The sequence below is a fragment of the Pelodiscus sinensis genome, chromosome 30 (genome assembly GCF_052426305.1).
Source record: "Pelodiscus sinensis isolate ZL-2025 chromosome 30, ASM5242630v1, whole genome shotgun sequence".
Lineage (NCBI taxonomy): Eukaryota > Metazoa > Chordata > Testudines > Trionychidae > Pelodiscus > Pelodiscus sinensis.
Genome location: NC_143081.1, coordinates 16,135,418 through 16,145,462, shown reverse-complemented (window position 1 = coordinate 16,145,462; position 10,045 = coordinate 16,135,418). Strand labels below are relative to the sequence as shown.

Sequence of the window (10,045 nt, the reverse complement as noted above, 5' to 3'; positions counted from 1 at the left end):
CCGGCTCTCCGTGAACTCATCCGCCAGTCTCCCGGCCTCCTGGGGGTTCTCTGGTCTCCGGTCCTTGAGCCACAGCCTCAGTTTGGGTGGGCACGCTTCATAGAACTGCTCCATCAGGACCAGCTTGAGCAGCTCCTCTGCGGTCTGGGCTCCGACTCCAGACACTCACTTGCGGCGTATTGTGACAGGCGGGAGGCCAGGTCCACATAGGTCTCCCGTGGCCCTTTCTGTACCCCCCGGAACCTCTTCCTGTACATCTCGGGGGTCAGCCCGAACTTGTGCAGCAGGGCCTCCTTGACTCGGTTGTAATCCCCTGGCTGTAGGTCCTCCAGCTGACTGAGCACTCCGGCCGCCTCCTGGTTCAGTGCGGGGATGAGCTCCTGCAGCCAGTCAGCTGGGGGGACCCTTTGCAGTCCACAGGCCCTCTCAAAGGAGCTGAGGAACCCGTCTATGTCACCCATGTCTTTCAATTGGGCCACCACGAGCCTCTCCAAGCGTCTGGCAGTCCCGGGACCCTGGGGCCCATCCGCACTTGGCGCAGCCGGGGCCCCGCTGGTTCTCCGCTCTGCCATGGCCAGCTCATGCTGTCGCTGCCTCTCTCGGTCCTGGCGCTCCTTCTCTCGGTCCTCTACTTCCAATTCCCTGATCCGCAGCTGGATCTCCAGCCTCCGCAGCTCCGCTGAGCTGGTCCCTGCCCTAGATGGGCTATTACTTGCAGGCCTCCTGGGGGAAGGTGTCCCATCTCTCTGGCAGGCTTCAGTGCTCCGCCCCCTCTCAGAGCCTGACACGCTCTCGGGGGGGGGGGGTCTAGCTGCTCTCCCTGGGGACAGGATCCTGGCCCCGTGGCTGGTCATTCTCTTCCAGCTGGGCAATCAGCTGGGCCTTGGTTGCTTTCCACACAGGCAAGCCCCTCTCTCTGCACAGCCCCACCAGCTCTGCCTTCAAGAGTCGGGCATAGGCCATCTGCCCGCTGGTCCCCTCGGTGCAGACTCACCAGTCTAGTGCTGCAGCGCCCCACGATTCCCAGGAACCGTTTTGCTCTGTCTCCAGCTGTGATGGAGCATCGGGGGTGGAAGCCACCCTGGCTGTCCAGAGAAGGCTCGCTGGGCTCATGGCCCCGGCCCGAGAGACCCTGGCCAGAGATCAAGGCCAGCGGAAGGGTGGGTGTGACCCCCGAGGACAGGCCTGTGCCAGTCGCCCTGGAGCGGTGCGGCAAGTGGACAGAGGGAAGCCAGCTCATGTGGGGCCTCGCCACGGCTGGCCCGAGTCAAGGGGAGCACCCATGTCCCCGGGGCGGGTTCCCACGCAGAGGACCCGAACTTCCCTAGGTCACGAGCGGAGTGACCCTGCTCAGTTCGCTCTCGGAGGGGGGAGAACTGTGACGTAGTGGGGGTACTTGCTGGGCGGTGGTGACCCCTGCTGTCTGGAGCAAGACCCAGCAGGGAAAACCTCACTATGCAAAGGTGACTCCAAACCTGTTGAACCAGCCACCCCCCATGGGGAGAAACAAAGGGAGGTGGGTGCTGCCCTGGCCGGGGGCAGGGCTTGGAGAGAGAGAGTCGGTTCCTGGCTGGAAAGCAGGGGAGAAGGAGCTGGGGGGGGGTCTGGGACTCCCCCATCTCAAGGGGGGCACTGAGGCCTCTTAGCCCCAGTTCCTGTAACCAGATTCCATCTGTGCTGTGCTGTATCCTGGAGAAGCAATAAACTCCCTCTACTCTACTGGCTGGGGGAGTCTGTTCCTGCCATTTCGGGGGTGCAGGAGACGGGAAAATCCCGACACGTCATAACACGGGGGCGCTGAGTGTCTGCTTTAGGGCCCAGCGAGGGGGGGAGGGGCGATCTCTTGGGTCTGGGCCTCCCTTGGCTGGGGAAAGTCACCCCGGTTGCCCCCCACTCGGGGGGTTCCAGAGCGCCTCTCCGCCCCCAGTCACATTTGGTCCCACAGACCCAGCCGGTGTCGGTACAACGTGCCGCGTCCCCCACACTCAGCGCCGGCGCCTGGCTTTGTGCTCTGCCCGCCCCAGCACCGGCCCCCAGCCCAGGAGCAAAGTGTCTGTTTCTGAATTCGGACTCGCTCAAATTGTCAAGCAGCGTTTTTCTAGCGCTCCCGGGCAACCAGTGACTCCGGGGTGTGCGTGTGCTGCGGCCGCCACAGCTGAGCCCCCTCCAGCCTTTGCCACCGGGCCCAGCCAGGAGGGAAGGGAGGCTCCGGTCAGAGACCAGCTGGGGGGACCAGGGTCAGGATGTGCCTCAGTGCCCCTGTAACCTCCCCCCCACTTCCTGTACCCCATACAGGGCACCCCTCCCCTGCTGCTTGTACCCCACACAGAGCACCCCTCCCCCACTGCCCATACCCCACACAGAGCACCCCTCCCCCGCTGCCTGTGCCCCACACAGAGCACCCCTCCCCCGTTGCCTGTACCCCACACAGAGCACCCCTCCCCCGCTGCCCGTACCCCACACAGGGCACCCCTCCCTTTGCCCCCAACACACCGAGTCTGCAGCTGCCGGGAAAGGGTTTTATTGCAGGAAGCAGCGTGGGAACCAAACTCTGCGAGAGCCTCCCAGGCCCTGGGACCATCTTCTTTGCACACCCTGACACCCAGGCCCAGTGTGACCAGGGCCAGAGGGGGCGGCTGGGCTGGATCACAGGCCCCCAGCCAGGCGGGCGCTGGGCTCAGGCGGGGGGTCTCGGTGCCAGCCGGGGCGTGGGCACCCAGAGAGTCGCTGGCGGGCCCAGCACCGGGCCCCAGCGTAGGAACCCCCCAAGCTGCCGGCCTGTGGGGGAAGGGGGACACGGGACACCCCCATGGGGACTCATGGCAGGGGTTGCAGGGGGGGCAGGGACGAGGCAGGAGAGGCCTGAGGGGCAGAGGCTGCCGGGTGGGAAGCGGCGCTGGCGCCGGCGCTACAGGTAGCGGATGAAGCTCACGGGCAGCCGCCTGCGACAGGCCAGGCGGACGCGGTTGGTGTGTTGGCGGCCCCGGTACACGCAGCCCGAGGGGCCGGGGGTGACCATCTGGAGGCAGGTGGTCAGCGGGAAGGCTCGGTGGCTGTCGCACTGGTTGCCTGGGCGTCGGCATCTCCCGTTCCTCGTGCAGACGCTCTGCAGCTGGCGGGGGGAGGCGTGGATGAAGGTGTGGCTCGTTGAGCAGGGCAGCCCACGGCGCCACATCATGGTGTTGCAGTAGCCGTGGGCGTTGGGGATGTTGGTCCTGGGGTAATCCACGTTCTCCCGCACGAAGCGCTGGTAGTTGGGCGGTTGGGGGATGAGCTGAGCCAGGCCCACAGCCAGCAGGGCCAGCGTCAGGAGGAGCAGGAGGCAGGGTCCCCTCAGTGCCATGGCCGCGTCTGTCACTCGATCGACCTGCTGGGGGACGGGGAGATGGAGGGAGAGAGTGCGGGGCATTGCCCAGACCCCGCCGAGATGGGCACCCGTGGGGCTGGGGAGCCCAGAACTGGCAGAGATCAGGGTCCACGGGGCCGGGGAGCCCAGACCCAGCCAAGATCGGGGCCTGTGGGGCTGGGGAGCCCAGACCCAGCCGAGATCGGGGCCTGTGGGGCCGGGGAGCCCAGACCCGGCCGAGATGGGGGCCAGTGGGGCCAGGGACCCCAGACCCGGCCGAGATGGGGGCCCGTGGGGCCGGGGAGCCCAGACCCAGCCGAGATGGGGGCCCGTGGGGCCAGGGAGCCCAGACCCAGCCGAGATGGGGGCCCGTGGGGCTGGGGAGCCCAGACCCGGCCGAGATGGGGGCCCGTGGGGCCGGGGAGCCCAGACCCGGCCGAGATGGGGGCCCGTGGGGCTGGGGAGCCCAGACCCGGCTGAGATGGGGGCCCGTCAGGCTGGGGAGCCCAGACCCGGGCCCGTCGGGACGGGCTGCCCCAGAGGCAGCAGGAACTGCAGGCAGAGCTGGGGCCAGGCAGGCAGCAGGGCTGGGTTTCCTCCCTCATGACAGGTGGGCAAACGGAGCAGAGAGAAGTTAACATTGGAGTCCTCAGCCCCCTGGGGTCCCCGCTCCCATGGCCCAGGGGTCGCAGATTCCAGGGCCCCTGGGAAACCCACTGCCTAAGAAACAGGGCACGAACCCCCAGAGCCTCTGGCCCCCTGGCGACCCCTCGGAACAGGGCAGCTGGCCAGGACCTGAGCCAACAGTGTCATGCTCTGTGGGCGATGTGAGCCTTGTTCCGGCCCCCAGCCCCCGGCTTTACCCACTGGACCCCACTGCCCTCCCAGAGCCGGGGCGAGAACCCAGGAGTTCGGGGTCCAGCTGCCCCCCATGTTCCATTCGCCCCGGCCGATCACCTGCCCAGGCACCATGTGGAGTCACCCCAAGTGAATGGGGTCCCGGCCCCATTCTGCCCCCTCCCCCCACCTCTGCCTTTCCCCTTCGCCCTGGGTCTGCCCTCAGCTCACCCCAGTCCTGGATCCTGCCGAGAAGGATCCAGCCGCAGGCAGAGCTGAGCCCCGAGTCCTTCACCTCCGGGCTGCTTATATAGAGCCCGGCCGGAGCCTGGGGGGCAGCTCCGCCCCTTAGGGGATGGGCAATGCTGGGGGCAGGGAGATGGAGGGAGACGGACACTGGGCAAGGCCCTGGAGGATCTGGGACAGGCTGGGCTGGCTGGGCCCAGGGGGATCGGGGGCAGGACGGGCTGGCTGAGTCCGAGGGATCGGGAATAGGACAGGCTGGCTGGGCCCAGGGGGATCGGGGGCAGGCCAGGCTGGCTGGGCCCAGGGGGATCGGGAATAGGACAGGCTGCCTGGGCACAGGGGGATCGGGGACAGGATGGGCTGGCTGGGCCCAGGGGGATCGGGAGCAGGCCAGGCTGGCTGGGCCCAGGGGGATTGGGGGCAGGCTGGGCTGGCTGGGCCCAGGGGGATCGGGGGCAGGACGGGCTGGCTGGGTCCAGGGGCATTGGGGACAGGATGGGCTGGCTGGGCCCAGGGGGATCGGGGGCAGGACGGGCTGGCTGGGTCCAGGGAGATCAGTCTGACGCTGTTTCCTCTCTGTCATTTCCCCCGTCCAGCCCGGACCCCGCAGATAACTGGGAGGGGCTGGTCCCAGGGCCGGTTCCCAGCCCCTCCCCACTGGCACCGGCTCTGGGGCCCTGCCCGGCCCCTCTGTGCCAGCTCCTGCCCCCCCCCCCGGTGATTGTGGGGTCAGGGCTGTGTCGCCCCAGTGCCGGGGCAGGCCCAGACCTGGCCCTAGGGGGCTGCCCACGGCCCCTTGGCTTGGAGCGGCCCAGCCCTGGCACGGAGGATGTCCGGGGGCCGGTCCCAGCTGCCAGCCCTTCAGCTCCCCGGGCCGGGTGGCGGTTGGGATGTCGCAGGCGTTGGACACGATCCCCCTGGCCCTTGTGGTCTGGGGCAGGCAACTGTCAGAGGGAGGTTGGGAAACACCCGCCCAGGGGAAGCTGCTGTCCCAACCCGTCTGGGTGCTGGGGCAGTCGGGGGAGGGACGGGCTGGGGGGAGGTGATGTTGGAAGGGAAAAGCTTCCAGCCCCCCACTACAGAAAGGACGTGGGCGCACTGGAGAGGGTCCAGCGGAGGCAACCACAGTGATTCCGGGGCTGGAGCCCTGGCTGGGTCCCTAGGGAGGGGTGGAACCTCCGTCCCTAGAATCACAGAACAGTAGAATGGGAAGGCACCTTGCGAGGTCTTCGAGTCCAGTCCCGGCCCTCCCAGCGGGACCCAGCACCCTCCGGCCCATGCCTGACAGGTGCGTGTCCCGCCTGCTCCTCAGTATCTCCAGAGATGGGGATTCCACAACCCCCCTGGCAATTTATTCCAGTGTTTCACCACCCGGACAGGCAGGAAGTTTTCCCTAACGTCCAACCCAAACCTCCCTGGCTGCAGGTTAAGCCCATTGCTGCTTGTCCTGTCCTCAGAGGCCAAGGAGAACAAGTTTTCTCCCTCCTCCTTGTGACACCCTTTTAGATACCTGAAAAATGCTCTCACGTCCCCTCTCAATCTTCTCTTTTCTAAACTAAACAAACCCAATTCCTTCAGCCTCCCTCCTAACTCATGTTCTCTAGACCTTTAATCATTCTTGTTGCTCTGCTCTGGACCCTCTCCGATTTCTCCACATCTTTCCTGAAATGCGGTGCCCAGAACTGGATACAATCCTCCAGCTGATGCCTAACCAGCGCAGAGCAGAGCGGGAGAATGACTCCTCGTGTCTTGCTCACAACACTCCTGTTAATGCCGCCCAGAATCACGTTTGCTTTTTTTTGCAACAGCATCACACTGTTGACTCATATTCGGCTTGTGGCCTGTGACGTAGTGGGGGTACCTGGCTGGTTTCTATGCTGCTGGCTCTGGGGTAACCCCCACTGCTCCCGTGGGTACCACGACCCAGCAAAACAGGATGAGTCACTATGCAAATGAGTAGGGCCAGACACCCCCCATGGAGAGGAACAAAGGAAGGTGGATGCTGCCCTGGCTGGGGGGCAGCGCTGGAGGAGTGGTGGGTTAGTTGCTGTCTGGGAGCATGGAGGAGACAGCCTAGGGGAAGGGGCTGGAGTTTAGGGGCCCAGTCTCCCCCATCTCAAGGGGGCCTGAGGCATCCTAGCCCAGCTCTGTGACCAGATTACATCTGTGCTGTGCTGTATCCTGGAGAGGGAATAAACTTCCTCTATTCCACCGGCTGGTGCAGTCTGTTTGTGCCATTTCGGGGTGCAGGAGACGGGGGACCCCCAACGCGCCGTCACAGCCACCCCTGTGTCTTCGCTTCCATCTGAACCCCTTCACCCCAAGCATCCCCCCACTCTGGGAACGGAGCCTCCCCCAGCTGCCTGCCCCTCTGCCGCCCCCCCACTCTGGTGGGTGAAGAGGCTTGCTGGGCACGGGCACTTTTTGGGGTACAGTGGGCGCTGCGCAGTGTCCGGTTTCCGGTGCTTTCACAGCGGGAGTTCCTGGGGGAGCTCAGAGGGTTTTGTGGGGCTGGGGGCACTGAGCATCTGCTTTAGGGGGCAGCAAGGGGGGAGGGGAGATCTTTTGGGCCTGGGCCAGCCTAGGCTGGGGAAATCACCCTGGTTGCCCCCCAGTCGGGGGGTTCCAGAGCGCCTCTCCGCCCCCAGCCACATTTGGTCCAAGGCTCCTGGAGGCTCAGCCACGACCCCGCTTGCCTGACAGGCAGCCAAAGCCAGCCAGTGTCGGTACCACACGCCGCGTCCCCCACACTCAGCGCTGGCACCCAGCTGCATGCACTGCCCCCGCCCCCCTGGCACCAGCCTCCAGCCCCATCCCTACAGGCCAGACCCAGCCGGTGTCGGTAGCACACGCCCCGTCCCCCACACCCCACACCCCTCCCCCACTGCCCACACTCCACACAGGGCACCCCCCCCGCTGCCCGTACCCCACACAGGGCACCCCTCCCCTGCTGCTTGTACCCCACACAGAGCACCCCTCCCCCGCTGCCCGTACCCCACACAGAGCACCCCTCCCCCGCTGCCCGTACCCCACACAGGGCACCCCTCCCTTTGCCCCCAACACACTGAGTCTGCAGCTGCCGGGAAAGGGTTTTATTGCAGGAAGCAGCGCGGGAACCAAACTCTGCGAGAGCCTCCCAGGCCCTGGGCCCATCTTCTTTGCACACCCTGACACCCAGGCCCAGTGTGAGCAGGGCCAGAGGGGGCGGCTGGGCTGGATCACAGGCCCCCAGCCAGGCGGGCGCTGGGCTCAGGCAGAGGGTCTTGGTGCCAGCCGGGGGGTGGGCGCCCGGAGCGTCGCTGGCGGGCCCAGCACCGGGCCCCAGCGTAGGAACCCCCCGAGCTGCCGGCCCATGGGGGAAGGGGGACACGGGACACCCCCATGGGGACTCATGGCAGGGGATGCAGGGCGAGGCAGGGATGAGGCAGGAGAGGCCTGAGGGGCAGAGGCTGCCGGGTGGGAAGCGGCGCTGGCGCCGGCGCTACAGGTAGCGGATGAAGCTCACGGGCAGCCGCCTGCGACAGGCCAGGCGGACGCGGTTGGTGTGTTGGCGGCCCCGGTACACGCAGCCCGAGGGGCGGGAGGTGGCCACCCGGCGGCAGGTGGTCAGCGGGAAGGCTCGGTGGCTGTCGCACTGGTTGCCTGGGCGTCGGCATCTCCCGTTCCTCGTGCAGACGCTCTGCAGCTGGCGGGGGGAGGTGTGGATGAAGGTGTGGCTGAACGGGCAGGGCAGCCCACGGCGCATTATCATGGTGCTGCAGTAGCGGTGGGCGTTGGCGATGCCGGTCCTGGGGTAATCCACGTTCTCCCGCACGAAGCGCTGGTAGTTGGGCGGTTGGGGGATGAGCTGGGCCAGGCCCACAGCCAGCAGGGCCAGCGTCAGGAGGAGCAGGACGCAGGGTCCCCTCAGTGCCATGGCCGCGTCTGTCACTCGATCGACCTGCCGGGGGACGGGGAGATGGAGGGGGAGAGTGCGGGGCATTGCCCAGACCCGGCCGAGGTCAGCGCCCGTGGGGCCGGGGGCATCAGACCCGGCCAAGATCAGCGCCCATGGGGCTGGGGGGCCCAGACCCGGCCGAGATCGGGGGCCCGTCGGGAAGGGGAGCCCAGACCCGGCCGAGATCGGGGGCCCGTCGGGAAGGGGAGCCCAGACCCGGCCGAGATCGGGGGCCCGTCGGGAAGGGGAGCCCAGACCGGGGCCCCTCGGGACTGGCTGCCCCAGAGGCAGCAAGAGCTGCAGGCAGAGCTGGGGCCAGGCGGGGAGCAGGGCCTGGTTTCCTTGTCCCAGCTCCCAGCCCCCCGGCTTTACCCACTGGACCCCACTGCCCTCCCAGAGCAGGGGCGAGAACCCAGGAGTTCGGGGTCCAGCTGCCCCCCATGTTCCATTCGCCCCGGCCGATCACCTGCCCAGGCACCACGTGGAGTCGCCCCAAGTGAATGGGGTCCCGGCCCCATTCTGCCCCCAGTCCCCAGGGTCAATCCTCAGCCCCCCACCCCGCCACTGCCTTCCCGCTTCGCCCTGGGTCTGCCCTCAGCTCACCCCAGTCCTGGGTTCTGCCGAGAAGGATCCAGCCGCAGGCAGAGCTGAGCCCCGAGTCCTTCGCCTCCGGGCTGCTTATATAGAGCCCAGCCGGAGCCTGGGGGGCAGCTCCGCCCATTAGGGGATGGGCAATGCTGGGGGCAGGGAGATGGGGGGAGACGGACACTGGGCATGGCCCTGGAGGATCAGGGACAGGCTGGGCTGGCTGGGCCCAGGGGGATCGGGGGCAGGCCGGGCTGGCTGGGCCCAGGGAGTTCGGGGGCAGGCTGGGCTGGCTGGGCCCAGGGGGATCGGGGGCAGGCTGGGCTGGCTGGGCCCAGGGGGATCGGGGACAGGCCGGGCTGGCTGGGCCCAGGAGGATCGGGGACAGGCCGGGCTGGCTGGGCCCAGGGGGATTGGGAGCATGGTGGGCTGGCTGGGCCCAGGGGGATCGGGGACAGGCTGGGCTGGCTGGGCCCAGGGGGATCGGGGGCAGGCCGGGCTGGCTGGGCCCAGGGGGATCGGGGGCAGGCTGGGCTGGCTGGGCCCAGGGGGATCGGGGGCAGGCTGGGCTGGCTGGGCCCAGGGGGTTCGGGGGCAGGCTGGGCTGGCTGGGCCCAGGGGGATCGGGGGCAGGCCGGGCTGGCTGGGCCCAGGGGGATCGGGGGCAGGCCGGGCTGGCTGGGCCCAGGGGGATCGGGGGCAGGGTGAGCTGGCTGGGCCCAGGGGGATCGGGGGCAGGATGGGCTGGCTGGGCCCAGGGGGATCGGGGGCAGGCCGGGCTGGCTGGGCCCAGGGGGATCGGGGGCAGGGTGAGCTGGCTGGGCCCAGGGGGATCGGGGGCAGGGTGAGCTGGCTGGGCCCAGGGGGATCGGGGGCAGGCCGGGCTGGCTGGGCCCAGGGGGATCGGGGGCAGGCCGGGCTGGCTGGGCCCAGGGGGATCGGGGGCAGGCCGGGCTGGCTGGGCCCAGGGGGATCTGGAACACTTTGGGTTGGCTGAGCCCAGAGAGACTGGGGCAGGCCTGGCAGCTGGGCCCAGGGGGATCAGGGATCGGTGGACACGCTGCCCAGTCTGACGCTGTTTCCTCTCTGTCATT

At 68.0% G+C, this 10,045-nt stretch overlaps 2 pseudogenes across 3 annotated transcripts; both read right to left on the bottom strand.

The window, feature by feature from the left end:
- Positions 1-2,505: 2,505 nt before the first annotated feature.
- On the bottom strand, positions 2,506-4,536 carry LOC149521284 (ribonuclease pancreatic pseudogene; annotated as a pseudogene). 2 transcript variants are annotated; one of them, XR_016348088.1, is made up of 2 exons: positions 4,415-4,536; positions 2,506-3,367 (listed from the first exon to the last, which is right to left on the bottom strand). The product of XR_016348088.1 is annotated as a ribonuclease pancreatic pseudogene, transcript variant X2 (transcript). The 2 variants fall into 2 exon arrangements; XR_016348087.1 differs by having other exon boundaries at positions 2,506-3,370; positions 4,415-4,504.
- A 2,970-nt stretch (positions 4,537-7,506) lies between these two features.
- LOC142825346 (ribonuclease pseudogene) lies at positions 7,507-9,061 on the bottom strand (annotated as a pseudogene). Its single transcript, XR_016348085.1, has 2 exons — positions 8,970-9,061; positions 7,507-8,369 (listed from the first exon to the last, which is right to left on the bottom strand). The product of XR_016348085.1 is annotated as a ribonuclease pseudogene (transcript).
- Positions 9,062-10,045: the final 984 nt, after the last annotated feature.